The 16,099-nt window shown below is 38.7% G+C and overlaps 1 protein-coding gene across 10 annotated transcripts in view; it reads left to right on the top strand.

Moving 5' to 3' along the window:
- Window positions 1-16,099, top strand: part of tenm3 (teneurin transmembrane protein 3) — a 343,805-nt gene that overhangs the window by 52,956 nt on the left and 274,750 nt on the right. For 5 of the 10 annotated variants that reach the window (XM_089132133.1, XM_039681524.2, XM_039681467.2 and 2 more), the window contains exon 1: window positions 22-666. The gene's annotated coding sequence lies outside the window, so the exon portion shown is untranslated. Of the gene's footprint in view, window positions 1-20; window positions 667-16,099 lie in introns of those variants that run through there. The other 5 variants (XM_089132131.1, XM_089132129.1, XM_089132128.1 and 2 more) reach the window with 2 other exon arrangements.

Genomic DNA, 16,099 nt, shown 5'->3' with positions numbered 1-16,099 from the left:
AAAACAGAGCCAAACCCATAAACTGCTCACAGTCGCTATCAGCCAGAGACGCGATGATGACGAAGAGCTTGTGAAAGTCATTCATCAGGGTTCGGCGTTAGTCATGGATGACCCTTCATTTATCTCTGATCCGGTGCTGGATACAGACACATAGCGCACTGATTGGACGCAGCGGGGGGAACCAGTGGCGCTTCACATCCAGACTCCGAGCTGAGGAAACACACACTTGCGCGAATTATTACCTAGGCTATCTGTACTCTCGCAGCGCTTTCAGGTAGCCTATGCACGCGCGCACTCCCGGCTTTGTTGTAGCTCTGTGAGGAAACAGCGGCTGCTCGTGAAACTCCGTGTCTCGGTGTGTCCGGACAGTGACGGCTGATATTCGGCAGAGGCACACATGAGCGGTGGGCTCATCGATAACCCCCGACTAATCTCCGTTTGCTCTGTGCTTTCAGAGAGGAGATAGAAACATCTGTCTGTCAACATCTGAGTGACACTCGCGCTCTCCGGACTATCGTTTGGACGGGAGTTGCTGTTTGAAGCGAGTAAGGAGGACTTGTTTTGCAAGAACCATCTCTCTGTTTTGCCATTCCCTGCAGAAGTTGACCGTCGTTTAGTGTCGTTTAGAAGTTTGGGCAATGGGATGCTGAAGCACATCAACAGCAGGTAAGAGTTCCGATGGCCTCGTGCGCGAGCGCTCTTGTAATGTAACTTACGTTTACCCTTTAATAAAACAGGTCAATGCAGGTTATTTTTTTTTTATTGTTAGTTAAATAAAAAATTATATAGAAATAATATAAGGAGTTCGGTGCAAAAATAGCCCAAATTAGGCTGTTTTCTGTATTTAAAGTTTAGTCAAGCGCGCGGTAATGTAAATCATAGTAAAGAGGTGCACACACAGGTTGTATGTGTTCACGTGCGGTGCGTGTAATCTTCACTGTATAGTAATAAGGGCACACTGACTTTCACCGTCGCTTGATTAACTTATTCTGTTTGACTTCACCGTCCTTCTGTGAAATATTTAAAATATGTATACAGCGAACAGCTTAAAATTGTGTCATAAAAATATCAGTTCTTAACTAAACACTTATGACAAGTTGCCTGTAGTAGGCTATTTACCGTAATCAAGTTCAAAATAATTTTTTCATTAATTGATATTTTTCATAGGCTACTCCAAGTGTAAGATGAAGATGTCAGATCAGTGAAAACAATATATAGTATACAAAAATATAGAAATAAATAACAAGCTTGTGCAGCATCTTGAAAATAATCCAACTTAAAAGTACACTTTAACTCATTTGTATTTTGTATATAACTGTGTAAGATTATGTTTTATAAGCAATGACAATAAAATCATAAAATTATAGATCATTTTAGTGTTTATATTGACATTGTAACAATATTCTAAGTGCACTGTTATACCGGTAATATCCCACGGCTCAGATTACATGTTCTCAAGTTTTGTAACGACTAATTCACATTCACTAAAGAAGCTGTTTTCCAGAAAACATGTAAAGGATAACTTCCCTCCACATAGTGATTTTTCTTTGATTTCTTTTCTCATGTTTTCTTCTGCTTAATTGTCAGCTTGCTTAATGGTTGATTCAAAACAGAATCCATTGAAATTTTAAGCCGACGCTCATGAACAAATATTCTCTCATAACCGAGTTTTTGAAAAGTACAATTTGACAAAACACTCCCCAAAAGAGTTTTTGTTGTTGTTGTCGTTTTTGACAGTGTGTGTATTCTGATCAACTTTTTTCTCTCTTATATTTTAGAGGGAAATTTAATTATTTGTTACTTATGCTAGACAAATCACAGCATTTGCTTTGGTGACTTTGCAACATTGCTTAAATGACTTTAACGGCAATAAGTGTGTCTCTGAATCACTGTTTATAATGTCAAACTGGTCTGCACATCATTGAGCCAAACCTCTAAAGCACATCAAGGTAGTGTATAGACTGCCCAAACATGCATATTGTATTCAGAAAAGCAAGAAGATATTCAGAAAAGCAAGATGATAAAAAAAGGTTATCAGTCATGTTTTACTGAACACATACCTGAAGGTTGTGTTTCGACAGATAAAGAAGCAACAACACTGCTTACACACAGACACACACACACACACACATACACTGTCTGAAAGGCAGCATGGTACTGAGGTATCACCATGTACTGTAATTGTGTTGAAAGCTGATACTGGCGATAGTGATTGGTGAAAGATTCCTGGCCCATCCTAAATGATCTTTTGTTTAAATGTTAGTGTACAATATCTTGCCCGCTATAAAGTCAGTGAGTGAACAGAGCAAAGACATGGCCTTTCATTTAATCATGCTCCTATATGGCCTCCCATACTTTCATGAAAGATCATTTTCTAATTTATGATTTTCATTATCATAAAAAATAAAAGAAAAAAACATTGTTTCAGTCATCTGGTTGTCTTGACTAGTTTAGGCTTTGTCATTGCGATTCTTTTATATTGTTAAAAATCTCTCGTTCGGGTCAGTAAGGAAACGGTCAACGGGGAAAAAAAAACTTCAACTGATTTTATTATTTCACATTAAAGTTAGAGTGATTGATAGGAGCACTTTCAAACTCTGAAGTGTCATTTATATCATGACAGATACAGCTTCTTTTTTTTAAAGGAGTCGTGGCAGGCCGCAGCGCGTGGGACGGAGAGAGTGTGTGCATGTTTGATCTCACATCAAATAAAAGAAGCAAGAGAGCACCATTTGTTACTGTAATGATGCTAATATTGTCACATATAGTGGGCCTCTTTTCCTCATGAAGGCCAGTACAGATGTTTATTGGCTGGGGGTTGCCATGGTAATGGGATTCATAGAGGGAAGATTGATTGACAGAACCTGTCCAGTGCGGCCAGATGTTTTATCATCTCCTTGTTGCTCCTGCTTTCACACCTGCTTAAAAGTCAGCATACATATCATTTCATTATTCAAAGCCCAATTAGTCAATGTCTTCTTTTTAATCATTCCCTGTCAATGGGAGGCATGGCAGCTAATTGCAGAAACATTTATTTTCGTGTAATTTCATTTTCAAGGCAATAACACTCTAACATGATTAATAATTGTCAGGAGCACAATTGTTGAGAACAGATAAGTAGGCGTCGTTTTTTTTGTTGTTGTTTTTGTTGTTGTGTTTTTTTATGCTTGCATATGGATGTGACTATTCATATCCCTACACTTTCTTCCTGATGGTATGGGACTGATTTACCAGCTTGTTAAATGTAGTGCATGAACAATTGGGAGCTGGCGTCGCATAGTGTACACACACACACACACACGCGCACCGACGGGGGCCTGAATGGCGTGTAACATTTGGAGTAGGCTCATTGCTGCCCAGCCATGCTTAAAGAGGGAGACACTGCCGTTTTTGCCGGCAACCCAACACCAGCTCAGAGCTCACTGACTTGAACGCACATGCCAAACCGCAAACCTCGTGCCTCTTACGACCCTCTGTTCTTTTGTGTGAGTGTGACATACAGTAGGTGCATCACGTATCGAGAGGAGAGGTGAGAAAGCAAAATAATGTTTGTGACTTGCGTGACCAGATGGAATGTTTTCCGTGACCCGTGCAAGGCTTAATTAAAACGTCACACGGCAGACGTGATGATGCTGCAGAGCTAAAGTGAACAGCTCGAACGTATTGATGTGCCTCTGTTGTGCCGCTTAATTGACATTTTGAGCAATGCACTTTCACTCGTCTGTTAGCGGTCGGAGTGTGCTAATATTTCAAAGAAAGGAATTGTCTGTGTTTAAGACCCATCCCCTTGACCCAGACTCTTTAATGCAAAGCCTTTTCTTTTAAGTCTGTCACTCTGATTTATGCTCAACTCCTCAATGCATTGAAAATGCGGAGAATACTTCAAATGGGATTATACACACACACACACACACACACAGACGCACACTCTGGTTTTGAGACGGCCAAAAATGTAAATAGTTTTTTTAGATGGTAAAATGTATCGCTAATGCCATTACAGACAACAAAACAAATCCATTCTCGTGGAAACTACCAAAGAATTGTTAGGCAGTGTGACTGTACTGGACACCTTTTCTCATTGTCGTCTGCTAAAAGACAATGTTGACTTGCCAGCATAGTGTTCAAAAGATGGTGGCTTGTGTTTGCTGGGAATTTGAGCAGAGTGGCTCAGGGTACTTGGCAAAAAGAGGTTTCAGTCAGTGTGTTTGTTTCAGAACAGCGGGACAATGGGGAATCCATTTTTCAACGTTCAGTAGGGTTCTGTGTCTGTGTGTCTTTAGGTCACTGTACTTGGCTGATCAGTTTATTTTTTAGAGGGGTGAAATCCGCTTGCAGCCTTCCAGAATTTTATTTTTTTTTCTCTCTCCCCTCTTTTATAGTGAAGAGTGGCGAATGACCTCTCCCTGTGAGCCGCTATGAAAAATTCATGGTCTCCTCCCTCTTCGAGCCATTATGTCAACATCTAAAAATACTTTATTTCACACTGGCGCCTCTGTGATGGTCAATGATAAACAAACTGCAAAAACCACCAGCTCTGTCTGGCAACACTTTGGGATTGGCAAATAAATAAATCAAAATTTTTCCAGTTGCATCAAAAAAGTTGGACGGTTCTGTTGTGTTACATGCGAGCGTATGTCTTCTTTGTGAAATATGCAGTGCGACCAGTGCGGAAGACAAAGATTGTGTGAATTCTGTCGAGTGCGAAACAGGGAAATAATGGCAGCTTTAAAGTTGGCTCCACCTCCAACCTTAAATCTGTTGGGTTTTTCCTCCTTCTTTCATCTAACAATATTTGTGTCATCTTGTGAAAATTTATATTTGATAACAGTTATGTACAAGGGGGCTTGGTGTTGTTACGCTGTGCTATAGGATTTGCTGCCGAGTGCCCTCTGCCAACTGTGGAATTGTATGTGCCAAATAAATGTATGATAGTAAAGAAAGAATGAGTTGTCAGTGGTAGTTGATTCATTGAAGTGTTTGTGTTTGTTAGCTATTATTTATAGGATAGTGGAAGGAGATCTGAGGATTAGGATCAGAACATGACACAAACTGGAGTCGAACCCAGATTCATGACTTTTTTTTTTTTTAATGCGGAGTGTCTGACTCAACCTTCACATTGTCTTATAGCTCGCGTTGAATTTAAATGTGCCTTTACCACATATGACTACCGTCCAAAACAGCTGTTATTTTATTTAACTGCAGATTGCACATTAAAGAATTTGTCTACAGTATTTTGACGGGAACATTATATCCATTCCCCATATTCCTTTACATTATTACAGCTGTTTTTTGGATTTTCTTGGATTGATGTTATTCTAAATAATGTGTGTGTGTGTGTGTGTGTGTGTATCCAAAAGTTAGTTTTATATATATATATATATATATATATATATATATATATATATATATATATATATATATATATATATATATATATACCTGTTAAATATATTTTAAAATGTAATTTATTACTATGAGGCATTCCAGTCTTCAGTGTCACATAGTGCTTCAGAAATCACTGTGCTGAATTGGTGCTCTACTTACATTTCTTAGTTTTTTTTTTTTGTTTTGTTTTTTTGAAAACCATGATACATTTTTTGATGAATAATACAAAAACTTGAATACTTTGATGAAAAAAAAGTTCAAGAGAACAGCATTTATTTAAAAGAGAAATAAAACTTTGCTGTTACTTACTTTTGACCAATAAAATGCGTCATGGCTCAACATACGTATATATATATATATATATATATATATATATATATATATATATATAAATCATACTGTCTCAATATAGTTGAACAATAGTTTGTGTGTGTTATTTTTTTTTTTTTTAACAAGGTTAGAAATTCATTCTTAACGCACTTGTCCTCTCCTGACTAGATGTGTGTCCTATAGTCCTCTGCTCCATCTGAATCTACCTGTGCGTCCTTTGTGGGGTGCTGAGTTTGGATTGTCTGACGCCATACCTGCCGTCAGACTCTTTTATAGAATAGGACAGTTTAGTCATGTGTGTCCGTACCTTACGACACCCACCTTACGGAGCTTCACCTTTTAAGTTATCCTGCACTCCGCTGCAGCTGGCACAAGGACTTCTCATCTACTTCTTCAACGAGCTCTTAAAATCCTGATTCATTGGACTCGCGAGACAGGTATGATTTGTTCTACGTTTTTTTGCAGTTTATCATTCTCGTATTGCCTTATATATCATTCATTTAGACCGTCAAGATTTACTAACGTGAATACAGGTTTACAGGTGAATATGTTTAAAATGCTTTCATGACTTGGGAAGTAGCTTTTTTTTTGCACAGTGATAATTTACCAGGCAATAAATGATTGAAAGGGAAATACATATTTGAGCAAGTCAGCGGTCATAGTTCACCGAGCGCCAGATGCTGTGATATTTTATACTTCATTGTTCCCATTTTGTTCTCATGTGTCCTCCAGTATCTTGTTGGCATCCATATTTTATGAGAGCTGCAGTAAATAAAATGGAGGCCACTGTGTATAAGTGTGTGAGGATGTTTGAGGGAGGGATGTAAACATGAACCGTGCTCTCCCGTGGCAGAATAGGGGTTCGCGCAAAGGTCTTTCTGGTTCTTGGTGAGGCCATCAGTCTTCCCTTTTGTCACTGTTACAACCAATCCAACCCCCTCCCCGCAAGTCCTTTCGGCTTTCTTGGAGAGGATTCAGCAGTCATGCGGGCGCAGCTTTGTGACCAGCATGGCCAGCCCCACGTAACCTTTTAAGTCCAGCTGCAGCGTTCCACGGCAGATATGTTCATTAAGGAGAGGAGCAAGGCTTTTGTCTCCCCCGTCAGCAGAGACTGTGAGCAAGCGGGGTTTTTTTTTATTATTATTCAAAATCCTTTTTATTCATCTTTTTTTTTTTTTTAAATAACGTTGTTTTAACATTTTCTGCGTGAGTCTCCCTTCAGTTGGACCGTTTCTTTTGCAGGCGCTGGAGAATATTTTTGTGTTCGGTGCACCGTAATTTACCACATTTATTTTATTTTTTTTTAGTGGTAGCTCTAGGAATTGAAACAGAACCGACCTCTTGATAGCTTTCTTTGGATTAAGATCACGGAGGTTGAGAGGCTAGCATGAGGGATTCGTCTTTCTAATGGCTGTGATGAAATTTTTCGCCACTGTAATTTATGTGTGTTTCAACATAACTTTATGAGCACTGACTTTTGGAATGCAGTAACCCCTTTTTCCGATTAGTTTCAGCTTTACAGGAAGGCCCACTCAATATTGCTTTAAATACCATATGAAAACCACCAAATTATAAAACTATATTTTCCCCTAAGTGAGGAGGTAATAGGGGCCGTCATATATAATTCATGCCGAATGATTTCTCTAAAAAAGCCGTTTGAATTAACGTGAAGAACATGAGAGGTTCAATGCCTGCACTGTATGCTAAAGAACATGGCAGGTAGTGTCTCCAGCCAATCACATCATTTGCTCCTCCAAAAGAGAGAAATAGCAGGAGGGGATGAGAGACACATGAAAGACGTAATGAAGGTTAGTGAAATGGAGAGCAATACATCTTGCACATTGAGCTCGCTACTTGTTAAAGCGACAGGGCCTAACCAGAAAGGAATTTGCTTGATGGATGAATTTTACCCGTCTAATGGATACAAGCACTTGAAAAATGAAAACATCGATCCGTTCCCCAAGTTTTTCCATCCCTCTAATGAGAATGGGTGTTACGGAAGATTTTGAGAGGGTAGCAGGGACAGTCTTTTGCCCGATGATTCGGAGAACATGTCTCTCGGGTTTCAGTCACAGCTGAACTGCCGCTCTGTCTATTGTATATATTACAGAAGGAAGATAGGACGCTCGATTTGTCTCCCTATTGATGTGCAAATTCAGAATGTGTTAGATATTTCCTCTGTCATTAAGCTGGAGTTTTCTTTGAGCCCTGTTAGCCCCCATTCAAAAGCGAAACAAAAATATATTTTTCTGCTTATTGCCATGGACACACTGGTTTACTCGTGTTAGCGAACTTAAACATTCAGTACTGTTGCTTTTGAATTTGTATGAAATTTTTCATTCGTGTTTTTATTGTCATTAGATCTGTGTTCTCAACTGCTGGGCCGCGACCCAAAAATGACCCGGAGGTCTGTTCCCACAGGCTCTCTGATAGCAGGAGAAATGAAAAATAATTAAAATACTAAAACCAAAAAATCAAGTTTGGATAGCAAAATAAACAGGCTTGTCAACGTTTAAAGTTGAGGCGAAAACATCTCCGTTGTTATTCTTTATTCTTTATTTATTTATCATGTTGTTTGTTTTTGTTCATGGCTGCCCGTCCAATCGAGCTATTGTATTGCCGATTGTATTGTACAGCTAAAATGAAACCTATAGTTGGCATAGTGTTTCTGCTATGTATTTGCCATTTTGTTCATTTTGAGCAAATGATTTAGCAGATTTAGAACCTATGCTGTTCAAAAACATTCATTCCATAAAAACATATATATATATATATATATATATATATTATTCAATTGAATTACATTTTTCTGTTACTGTAAAGGTAAAAAAAGAAAGTACATTGTGTTCTTCACAGTGACTATTTGTTTCATGAGTCACGGCTCTTGCACTCCTGCTGTATATTCTCAAAGCGCTGTTTCTTTATCTGTCTTGATTGGGAGGCGATTGGCGGCGGTCACCAAGCAGACGGGGTGAGAGCGTGAGGCCACGATGATGATGGCGAGGGCGGAGAGAGACGTGAGATCCAGAGCTCGCCGGGTGCGTGAGCAGGCCAGGCTGAATGTCACACACCTCGCCCCCTCCACACACACTTGTGCGGTGCTCTCATGGCACACTGTTAATTAATCTGTAGCTTCCAGCCAGACGGGCACAGCTCACGCAGCCAGCTGGGAGATGGTTTAGACCGGGCGTGCACTCCCTCTGATGTCTCACTCTCTGGCACTGTCTGCCAGGTTACATCAGGTGTGTGGGTGTGAGCCCTGCATGTGTGGGTGTAAGTGTGTGTGTGTGAAGTAGGGGGAAAAAAGAAAGAACTACTGTGAGGAAAAAAAAAAAAAAAAAAACTTGCATTGATTTCCTGGCCATTGTACAATAACCCGGACTGAACGCTCTACTAAAAGGGGAGAAATCCATTTCCTTTGGGAAAGAAAGAGGATGTTTCCTATACAAGTCATTCAACTTGCTTTCACCAAGGAAACTGAATGCAAACCTTAGAAAGAAAAGAATAATTTAGTTTCTACTTTATCTTTGTGAATGTAGTCAAACTTTATCTTTCCTTAAGGTAAGCTCAGCTGGATAAACATTTGTTTTGGGGTTTTTTTGGGGTTTTTTTTTAACAAAAGTCGAGTTTTGGGCTGTCTCTTAAAGCAGTAAAGCCTGCGTGGTGCGGTGATTGTTGTACCACATATAAGGGTTTTTTAGTGCAAATTGATTTGATTCAGCCATTTCAACACTTTATAGTCCTGAATTCATACTCGTTTTTGGTGCAATTGTAGCTTTGCTGCATGTTAATCTGATTGTTGTTGATTACTGATAACTGTCCTATTTTGTGAATATTGTGACATTTTATGTAGCTTCTCTACATAAATCCCCACTGGATCACGATATTAGTTCACATACAAACACACTTAATGACCGTGGTGTCATCCAACAGCTATACCTAACATCTCTACTGTTTTCCCACCCACATTCCTTGAAGAATCAGAGGAGGTGCTGGACCCCTCGCTGCCACTATCAGCACCGTCCAGCCGTAACACACCAGTAACAGAGAGATAATTTCATCTGAAGGGCTCACCGCACTCCTCTTTCATTAATGACAGAGTCCCAGGCGAGTGAAGAGTGAAGGACAATGGGCTCTACATTGAGGCAGTTGGGTTGTGACGCATTTGCATGGCACTAAGTGCATCTCAATGTAATTAAGATGGACGACAGTTGAATGTGCATTAGACTCCAGTCAGATACATTTTATGAGCTGAAGACACTGATTGAAGCCACAAAGTAACAAAGCTTGTATAAAAACTATGTGCGGCTCACATGTGGTTTGACAAGTTTTTGGACATGCCAAATTCAGTTTCTCTCTTGAAAATTTCAGTTTGGTATTACAAATTAGGGGTTTTTTAATTGGTTAGTTTTAAGGGTCTTGTCAACACTTCTGATTTTATTTTACATGTCTTCAATGCTAAATACATGTAACCTCATTGCTGTACAATAATGACACACAGAAGAGGTGCTGAGCTTTTTATTTTATTTTAACGAAGAAGAAAAAAAAACTATAAACAGAAATTCAAAGGTTTCCCTGTGGTGTTCTGTCTGAGGCTCCAGGGCTTAACTGAACCACTTTGCAATGCAAAATGCAAAATATAAAAGAAATTGCAACAGAAATATAAGACTTTTGTTTATCATTAAGGTTTTATTTTTTTTTTTAGCCCCAGGCTGTCCGTTGATTACAAATTAACTACAATTAAACCTGTTATTATCATTATATATATATATATATATATATATATATATATATATATATATATAATTTAACACAATTAATCTAAGACCACTGAAATTGGCTTCTAAGTAAACACATCTTCATATCATGTCATATAATCATCACTTTTAGATTGATGTTCAACTGGGTGGTTCACCGAAATGAGTTCTGAGCTGGTTATTTTAAAGAGGATGAGTGCTAAAACACTTTTACACAGAGTGGATTAGTTTCGTGTGGTTTGGCACAATCTAGTGCCACACTGAATGATTGTTGTGTTTTTAGTGGCTGTCATCTCTTACCTTGTTAACCAGATGCTGCTTCAAACTCCGGAGCAAGGGTGTTGTTGACACACTTACTTCATATTTTACCTGCATTTTTAGTGCACCTTTTTCAACACCCTCCATCTTTGAGGAGAGGGACTGCGTCATATGTTGTGAGTGAGATGTACATCTCTTTACAGAGCCTGTAACCGAAGAGCTTTCAACAGCCTTTCATCATTCCTGCCCCTCCAATGAGCTCGACTGGGTTTCTCTCCCGCTCCCGTTCCCTGAAATGGAGTCGTCTTTTCCCCACACTGATTCCCTGCATCTCTTTCCCTTTTTCTTTCTTTCTTACCGTTGACATGGCGACAGCTTGTAAGCTACAGGTGTCCGCGCTTGCCAGGGTAATGGTGGAAATGGGCTCTTGTACTCAAAAAGAGAAAATAACCACTTCACCAAACAAGACTGATTTAAAAAAAAAAAGTCCTTCTATAAATGCCTTGCTCAGGATTTGAAGGAGATATCTGCATCTTTTACTTTACTGGTAGTGGCTGTATTCATGTGAGAGAGAGTAAAAAATATAGCGTCGTATTCAGAAACCAATGCCCCGTAGCACAGTTAAATCAGCATCTTATAAGTATTAGCACACATAGTATTGCTTAATTTGAAACACAAACAACTATCCTCTCTCTTTTATGGTGTCTTTCTCTCTCTTCACAATAAATTGAGAAACTCCTTTGGTTAAAAACCACAAACAGCATGAAATGATATATGTTGTTGTCTTTTGTGCAGTGGAAGAATCCCACAGCGCTCTAAAATATTGTTGACATCAACATTTCTGCATTTGTTCTCAATTTAGTTTTTTTTTGTTTTTTTCTTCCCCTATCGTTTCCCAAGTGGGCACATTGACATTTTGAATAAAATCAGGCCTGCCACTGGGGCTCCTACGGTAGTAATTAAGGGGAGGGTCTGTCATATCTGTGTTCTGATTCAGTCCTAAAAGAGTTACCACTTAGCCTAATCTGTGGAAGTAAGACTTGCAAAGTACGCTCTTTTAAAGTAGATGACTGCCTTGCGTAAGTGTTATCTGCAGCTACTGAGTTTAGGTTTGTTCTTGTGATCACGTTAAGCAAACATTCCCTCCAAATTTGAAAACAGAAGCTCTGTTCTGAAACCGCGTAAGCTGCCTCACTGCCCTCTGCCTACTGCGTAGGTAGCATCCTGACGGTCTTGGAACCTCGTAAGTGACAGATTTGGAACGCTCAACATATAGGCAGCCACAAATAGTCTGGACTCGCAATTCATTTCAAGAGTTTGAAGGTAGAATTTTGCTAGTTAAACAGCAGTGTACTGTTAAATGTGTTTATTTTATTTTATTTTCATGAATGTGCCCACTACTCTTCAAAATTGTTAATTATAGTAAGTTGCATTAGTTGTATTCAGCAAGGATACATTAAATTCATAAAACGTCACTTGTATACAGTTACACACACACATATATATACACACACACACACATATATATATATATATATATATATATATATATATATATGCACATATATACAAAGTTCTGGCATGAAATTTGTTGAAATCTGTCATGATAACAGTTCATTTATTTGTATTTCAGAATGTATCAAAGTTCAGGGAGGAAGGAGTCGGGAACTGGCGACAATCACAAAAACTTTGTTTAAAAGGAAACAAACTACTGTAACTAAAAATAACCGCCAGCAGCCCCTCGCGGACAACTGCTGGCTTCCAAAATAAAATGCAAATAATACACACAATAAAAAAAAATAAAAAAAACAATAACAAAAATAAAATCGTAAACCCAAAAACCCAACGTAAAACCAGGCCTGCTCCTCTCGCTATCATCCAAGGAGAGAGACTCGGGAGCTCGCATACTCGTCACATCCGATGGATCTCGCAGAAAATCCAACTCGGAGGCTTCACATAGAAATATGAATACTGGCCTTCAGAGGTAATAGCAAAACCCGACAAGTGGATCATTTTAATGTGTGATTATTTACAACCCCTTCACACATAGGCAATAAAAAAAGGATTCATTTTAGAAGAAAAGTTACATATAGCGCCTTTAATACATTTTATTTTGATGACAGTTTATGTATAATCAACATTTGTCATGCTTTGCATCTTGAATTTATTTATTTAACTTTTCCACAAATAATACATCTGATTCTATCTTTGACCAAACAATGTGCTTTAGTGGGCGGCATAATTCATTTGCTGTCGTTTTGGAACAGTTAGTAAGAGTAAGCTTACTATCCCTTAAATTGCCTCCTTCATAGGCAGCTCACTAAGCTTTGGAACTGCAAAAATAGGCCAAACGACTGCTGAAACACAGAATTTTGTCTGAAATTCTCATCATCGTAGAATATCTAAGCATCAGCATCTAAACCTCACCTGTTGAATAGAGAGCACTGATAACACTGCTCAGGTATGTAGTTGTGTTTTCTAATCTCGTTTGACCTTTCTAGAGGTGAATAACATTTAACTGCATCTGAATCTGTTTTTGTGACATAACATGTACATTTTCAGCAAGTAATCTTGGAAATTTTAATGTTGAGAACGGTTGCAATGGAATGGTTAGATTTTCACTTTGGTAAGGTCATTATCTCCCACCCCCCATTTCTTCCATTCACTTCCTGCTCGTTCGCCATCCCTGCCAAGGCCCTCAAATAGATGTGCTCCATTATCAAAATTCAATTTTTGCCTCTATCGCTGTGGTCCTTTTGTAGTGGCGCAGACCGTTCAACCAATCCTCCTCTCTGCCCGTCTCGTCAGCATCTGCTGTAGGAGGGCAAATAGTCCTAATTGTGTTTGGTGCGAAGCGACCACTGCATGACTAATGAGCCCTATAACCCCGCAGAGAAGCAATGCTGCAGCACGAACCCCAGCATCTCCAAACCTCTGATGACTTTCCACCACAGGAACTGCAGGGTGTGGGTCATGCTGGTGGGCCAGCCATTCTGTGGTTGGGTAACAATCTCTCTCTGTACTTAGGGTCTGATGAGCAAATGCGATTATGGAATGCAGGGCAAATTGACCCCCTCTACTTCATGTTGGTTAAGAGGAAATGAGACTGTGGAGGTGTGTTTGTTCCTGTCGCTGATTCTGTCTTGCCTGGGATATTGGTGTTTACTACATCCACTCTCTGAAAAATGATTCATAACTTTCAAACTCTTTATAAAGTAAAGATTTGGAAAGAAAGTTTTAATATAAAGCTTTTTTTAGCTTTAGTTAATGATTCTCAAATTTAAGAAGAGTGTGATTTAGATCTAGAACTTAACCATAAACTGAGAAGGGAAAGTGTTCTCAGCCCTAAAAGTCTATTATATATATATTTTTTTTAATCCAGTGGTTTATACAGTGATTTATCTCATTAAGTTATTAATAAAATGCATGACTGACACTAAGCTTGAAAATTCAAATTTTGTTATTGATTGGGCTTGTAATATGAGACATTTCTTATCGCATTCGGCACTGTCATATGTACAAGAAGTATAAAAATTGATAGCAAGCTAAATAGTCATCATAATTGATATACTTTGACAGTGACAGTGTCACATCTATAATAATCAAACGACTAAATAACTAAATTAAATCATTCTTGTGCATATGACTAACTTGTGTAAAATGTATACAATTATTTTATCATAAACATAAGGTATACGTACCAAAATAAAGATACACCTAGGTCTTTACATTTAAATTTGACGTATTTAAAAAAGTATGAAATATTAGCTTATTTGTTTGTTGTTTATTTAGAACATTGACAGATTAAAAACATGACAGACTAGATTGCAAAACTTATTACACTCTGTTTATATCATAGTGTCTCATCTGAGACCAATAACTGTATGCATAAGCAATCTTTGCATCAGTTGGGAAAACAAGTGATGTGACATTAGAGTATGCCCTTCTTCATAATTGTTGTTATTATAATTGAATGATTATTGTTATGATTTTATTGGTGCTGCATTTTTAGGCTCCTCTTACAGCAAATGTCACAGTTGATAGTTACTGTAGCAGAACTCATGTTTTCCAGGGTCATTTGTTCAAGGGTATTTATACAATCCTATTGAAAATAATGGTCCACTTACTTTAATTTAATATGAGGGCTACGGTAAATGACTAAATGCAATATTCACATTTAAACACTTCACAGGGCTGACGTTTATCTGTCTGTTCTCAAGCTGTCTAACATAAATACCTTTTTTTTTGTGTGTGAATGGGATTTGACCTTCAACCCTACAATTTATTTTAAAACGGACAAAGCAGGGCAATTAGCTGTGCACAGCCCCGTCTTTCCCAGTGTCCTTAGGCGTCCGAACTTCCAGTAATTGCCTTCCTTTCTCATTCAGTTGTGTTGGCCCGATTGCAGAACAAACATGTTTACAATCTGGATCCATTGCACAATTCACAAAGTTTAAGCTCTGTGTTGCTGGATCCTTTGCCTCTGGATGGATCCCCCAACGAGCACTCACGTCCCAATTCTCGTTTGTATAGCATCGCACAGAGGGTATTATTTATCTTTGGTCTGGCTGGAAACTCGAGGGAGAGTCCGCCCATATGAGCTCGCAGCTTATAGACAGAGTTGTCCATCTGTTTAGACAGGAGGGATGGAAATGATGCGATTTACAAGGCAAACTTAAAAGGGGTGTCGTCCATTTTCTTTATTTATATCATTTAATCATTTAAGTGGGAAACTATCATTATTATTATTTAAGTGAACAGTCCAGTCTGGAATGAGAATTTTTTTTATCTATTTTTTTTCCTCCAGCAATATTGTACCATGTCAAACTTCAAAGCACACTGGCCAGATTTACAGGAAGTGATAGCAGACTTCATCCCACCGTCGAGGAAGTTGAGGTATCCTAATGTTCATAACACACACTCACACACACACCTCAATGATAGGATGCTGCTTCCTTCACACAAGATGACCAGATGGTATCTTTAGTGTTGCCGGGTGGAGAGGGGAAATTGTGTAATTCTCTCTCTTGCTGGTTTTGCAACATTTGTTGTTTATTTCATCTTGAGAAATGCCGTGAAAAAAAAAAGTTTGTGTTTGCTAAAAAAAAAAAAAAAAACAGTTGCACCCAGACGTTTTGGGGTTGTTAATTGAACGGGCCACCCAGTGCTTCCACTTCTGTTTAGTCTGTCAGTAGGAGTTTACTTCGTTGGCCTAAACAGCCACCAAGTTGCAAAAGAAAACCTCCTCGTGCCCCTTTGGCTTTGCAGGGGCCGACATTTTGTGTTGATAGAAGCCAGAAAGTAGATGTGCTTGTGTGGGAGGGAGAGATCAAAATCTCACAACGTGCCGCCCGCCACCCCTTAAAAGA

This window comes from Pimephales promelas, chromosome 6 (assembly GCF_988280905.1).
Source record: "Pimephales promelas chromosome 6, fPimPro1.hap1.1, whole genome shotgun sequence".
Lineage (NCBI taxonomy): Eukaryota > Metazoa > Chordata > Actinopteri > Cypriniformes > Leuciscidae > Pimephales > Pimephales promelas.
Note: the sequence above shows the minus strand (reverse complement) of the source record. Positions and strands in the feature narration are given on the sequence as shown.